Here is a 6,000-nt window from a genome sequence, read left to right on the forward strand (position 1 = left end):
TTGATATTATTGATAGGTTACAGGGTTGTTATATTTACAAAAAAAAAAAAAAAAACATTTTATATTACACTAAACTTAAAAAGAGAAAAAAGATATAAACATAAATTTTAAATATTATAATATAAATAAAAAAGCTTAACTCTAAAATAAAACTGAATGGTTACAGCTGACCTTTAGTTTTTTAAACCTCTTGACATTACAGACAGGTTACAGTGTTGTTATATAATTATAAATCCTTTTTATCACTTGAAATAAAATAAATGATTACTAAAAAAAAAAATCTTGTTTCATTTCAACTCATTCCCAAAGCAACATTCTTGTTTTCATTAAAAATATATTATTATTTTTTTATATTATTTTTAAATATTACTTTAAAACCAAAAATTAAATCCATAAAAAACATGTTCATTACTTGAAATAAAATAAACTTTAGCTGTAATAAAATGTCAAACAAAAGAAGTGTTTTACTTCAGTTCATTTCCAAAGCAACATTTTAAATAAATAAGCATATATTTAATTAAATAAATATTTAAATAACTAAAATATATATTTAAATAAATTACTTAATATTTAACTAACTAAATACATTTTTAACAAATATATTTATTTATTTTAAAAACAAATAAATACATACATAAATATTCTATTTAAACTTTTTATTTATTATATTTTCTTATTAAATTGACCAAAAATAAACAATAAACATCTTTATTACTTTCGTTAAATAAAAGTTAACTGAAATAAACATTTGAAAACGTTTCATTTCAGTTAATTCCCAATTAATTAGTATATATTTAACAAATTAAATAAATATTTAACTAAATAATTAAATATGTCAATAAATTAAAATAATATTTAATTAAATAAATAAATATTTAACCAACTAAATAAATAAATGTAGACAAATGAAAATAATATTTAACTAAGTAAATAAAGTATTAAATGAATAAAGTAAATATATATATATATATATATATATATATATATATATATATATATATATATATACACACACACACACACACACACACAAATTAATATCTCTATATTTAAATAAATATATTTATTTAAAAACAAATAAATAAATATTTTATTATTTTTTTTAATTATAACTTCTTATTATATTTACCAAAAATAAAGAATAAACATCTTCATTACTTTAAAGAAAATAAACATTAACATTTTTTTAAGGTTTCATTTCAGTTAATTCCTAAAGCAGCATTTTAAATAAGTATATATTTAACTTACTAAATAAACATTTAACCAACTAAATAATTAAATATTTCAACAAATACATTTTTAACTAAACTAAATATATATATATGTTTTATTATTAATAAATAAATACACATTTTATTACATTTAAAAAAAAAGTCTTATTATATTTTCGGGTTAATTATTTGAAAAAAGTTAACTGAAATAAAAAAAAGGGTTTAATTTCAGCTCATTTTTAAAGCAGCATTTCTTTTTTTATTTAAAAATATATATTATAAGTGTTATAATAAAAATAAAAATAATAAATAAAATAACACTGAATGGTTATTTTAAAATGTAATAATTTGCCCCCCGGTTTCACAGACAAGGATAAAGCCTATAGTCCTAGACTAAAATGTAAATCTAAGCTGTTTCAACTGAAAGAAACTTGCACTGACTGATCTTAAAATATATCAGTGGCTTTTTTTTGTCTCAAGATGCATACCAGCAGTGTTTCTTTCTAAGGAATGTTTATAAAAAATGACTTACATATACTAATTGAACTATGGCCTAATCCTGGTTTAGGCTAAACCCAGTCTATGAAACCGGGCCTTGATGTTTAAAAGGATAATCTGGTAAGAAAAAGGTTGCTTCATCCATTTATATATAACATACAAAACTACATAATATACAAAAAATGTACACTGCAATGTAATATAAGAATGACCAGAACACTTGTGAGGTAATTTTATGTTTATTTAAAGCACCTAAAGATAGCTCACTCAAGATTAAAGGTTAACAGTGATCTTTACAGAAAACAGGAAATCAGAAGTTCGAAACTGCAGGGCAAAGGCCTTAAAAACAAAACCTCAAAACCTAAACGGCCCGTTCACACTACTGCTATGAAAGTGACACTAACCTACAACAAAAGTGTTGATGTTCACAAAAAACGTGATTGTATAGGCTACATCCTAGAATTAGTTTTGTGCAAATCTATGGATTTATACCTGCATGAGCCACAATACGCCCTCGCAGATCACAGGATCCATCACAGTATAAGTGCGTAACCAGGGGTTAGTAGTTCGGATGGTACATCAACACATCAGTGGTTCCTCTGGAGCAGGTTTTGTACCATCTTTCGTCACCTCCTATGTGTAATCACAGTTCAGATCATAGTAACAAAGAGGACAGAATGATGAACAGCACAAATTAACTTTCAAACAACAGACCAAGAGACACAACAACATCTGATTATTAAACCACTTGTACAAACAGTACACTACAGCAGAGCTCTAATACTCCAGTCACATTTCTACAGGTTAGTGTGTTGGGAAGAGCTTCACATTTGGAGTGTGGATTCACACACTTTGAATACACGGTACATCAAACAGTAAACTTATGCCACAGTGTTGGTGTATGTTTAAAGCTGCCAGGAGGTACAGTAGTATCCACTGCTACATATTTTTAATCTCACTGCTCGTCTTCTCCATGCCAGGTCAGCTTGTCCTCGTAAAAGCGGATTACCATCTCTGGCCACCTTTTACTGGCCTCTCTGGCTGACTGTAAAGCCACCTCATCTGTGTTTTTCCTGAGATGAAATAAAGAAATGATGATTAGTCTTAATGGACAAATACAACTAATTAAAAGCACATAATCACCAGCTTCAGTGCTGGATTACTGGTAACAGCTTTGTTAAACTTTTTTATTTTGCTGTGAGGTTGCTTTTGATCTTTCTTTCCAGTTATGTGTTGAAGAAGAGCGCAGAAATGAAAGGAAAGGAATACCTTGGTACCAGTATTAAAACAGGAAAGTATTGTTAACTAAAACTACTAAAAAAATGTTTTACGTTAACTTAATATATATGTATACACCAGACAGAAGTTTTTGAACAGTATGATTTTTAATGTTTTTTTTAAAAGAAGTCTCGTCTGCTCAGCAAGACTACATTTATTTGATTCAAAGTACAGCAAAAACAGTAAAATTTTGAAATATTTTTACTATTTAAAATCAATGCTTTCTAAAAAAGTGATTTATTCCTGTGATCAAAGCTAAACTTCCAAAAGCTTGGAGTCAAGAAATTAATTATAGATTTATTATAGAATTATAGAAATTAATACTTTTATTTAGCAAGGATGCTTTAAATTGATAAAGACATTTGTAATGTTACAAAAGATTTATTTTACTGATAAATGCTGATCTTCTGAACTTTCTATTCATCAGAGAAACCTGAACAAAATTCTGCTCAGCTGGTTTCATAACAATAATAATAATAACAACAACAACAAATGTTTTTTTTAAGAAGCAAATCAGAAGATTAGAATGATTTCTGAAGGATCATGTGAGTAATGAAATCTGCTTTGAAATCACAGGAATAAATTATATATTAAAAAATATTCAAATATAAAACAGTTATTTTAAACAGTAAAAATATTTCAAAATTTTACTGTTTTTGCTGTTATTTGAATCAAATAAATACAGAATTGGTGAGCAAAAGATATTTCCAAAAAATAAAAATAATAATATTATATATATATATATATATATATATGATAAAAACATGGAAAGTAACCAGAATAATATATATATACACATATATATATATACATATATATATATATATATATATATATACACACACACACACACACACACACACACATACATAAACACACAAAATGTATATATTTGAAACTTGTCAACTAACCACAATAAAATAATTAGTACTTAAAATCACAAAATAAAAAAAGTAATAAAATTACTATGACTGAAATAAAAAATAAATGACAACTAAATAAAAATATGTAATAATAAATAAATACTTTTAAAAGTACCCTATACTATATAAAATACTAAAACAATAGTATCAATAGTATCATGAAGATTCTTTTATAATGAATTACACATTTTGAATTAGTTTTTATTTTTGTATTTTCCATTTTCCATTTTATTTTAATAAAAAATTTTGCACTTTTGTTGTGTGTTTTTGTCATTTTTGTTAGTTTTTGTTTGTTAATAGGTCTATATATTTTTTTTTTATTTCAGTTTTAGCTATTTTTCATAAATGATAATGACCAATGTTGATACAGCAACTAGCAAAAATATAATTACATTTTCACATTTTACTTCAGTTGTTGCTTATTTGTGACCCTGGACCACAAAACTAGTCATAAAGGTCAATTTTTTGAAATTGAGATTTATACATCATCTGAAAGTTGAATAAATAAGCTGATGTATGGTATATTTGGCTGAGATACGACTATTTGAAAATCTGGAATCTGAGGGTGCAATAAATAAATAAAAAATCTAAATACAATGTATTTTTGGCTATTGCCACAAATATACCTATGCTACTTATGACTGGTTTTGTTGTCCAGAGTCACATTTCATTTCAGGTACAGAAAAATGTTTAGTTTCAGTTAACTATAATAACCCAGTTATTATGGAAATGTCAGCACTTGACAACAATGTGCTTCTATTTTAAACAGTTGCTTGTTGCTATTCTAAACAGTTAGCCAGTTCAGGCAATATGATGTGAAGCATAAAAAGTTTTGGGCGTATAGTGATGATCTAATAAAAAAGTAAATGTCTGTACATTGATTACAGAATTTAATAATAAAAGTTAGCATTACTACATTGAAAATTAACAAAGCATTGTAGCAAGAATCTCCACATATGCTCCATTATTAACATTATTAATAAATCTCCACATATGTGTAGAAATATTACCACTTGATGAGGAACATGAGCTCTCCTTGCTGGTCTGTACATCCAATGATGCGGTCTGGTTCTGGGTTGCTGGATTGGCCTGCTGGGATCTCAACGTTGTGATCATCAACTTCCCCATTACCCCTCTCAATGAGCTCCTCCTGAGGCTGCGGGTGAGCCTGCATGATTCCAGACACAGAACTTAACTATCATAAAGCCTGACAAGAGGGTTAAATCATATATCACATAGCTAGCGCAATAAACCTGCCATTTTAGGAGACAGCGTACAAGAATAAAACTCTGTACCAATGGTGTTCAATCCTGCTCCTGGAGGGCCAGCCTGCAGAGTTTAGCTCCACCTCTACCAACAATCCTGAAGACCTTGATTAGCTGGTTTAGGTGTGTTTAATAAGGGTTAAACTCTGGGAAAGTTTGTGGAAACTGGTCATGCAGAAGCAGGATTGGATCCCAATGTTCTTTACACTGCACTGACAGTTATTTGGCAGTTTATTGTGTAATATAATTACATTTATTGATGTATTTTGAAACACTGTAGTGCAGTAATACAGCTGAGGTCAAAAGTTTACATATTTTTTTTACAAAATGCATGTTATTTTTTATTTTGTACTGACCTGAATAATATATTTCACATAAAATATGTTTGCATATAGTCCACAAGAAAAAAGAATAGTTGAATTTATACAAATTACCCCGTTCAAAAGTTTAGATACACTTGATTCTTAATACTGTGTTGTTACCTGAATGATCCACAGCTGTGTGTTTTTTTTTTGTTTAGTGATAGTTGTTCATGAGCCCCTTGTTTGTAGTTAAACCGCCTGCTGTTCTTCTGAAAAATCCTTCAGGTCCCACAAATTCTTTGGTTTTTCGGCATGTTTGTGTATTTTAACCCTTTCCAACAAAGACTGTATGATTTTGAGATCCATCTTTTCTAATTGAGGACAACTGAGGGACTCATATGCAACTATTACAGAAGGTTCATATGCTCACTGATGCTCCAGAAGGAAACATGTTGGGGTGAAAACTTGAAATTGAGGGTAAATGTAACTTATTTTGTCCTCTGGGAAACATGCAAGTATCTTC

This window comes from Garra rufa, chromosome 9, assembly GCF_049309525.1.
Source record: "Garra rufa chromosome 9, GarRuf1.0, whole genome shotgun sequence".
NCBI classification, from domain to species: Eukaryota; Metazoa; Chordata; class Actinopteri; order Cypriniformes; family Cyprinidae; genus Garra; species Garra rufa.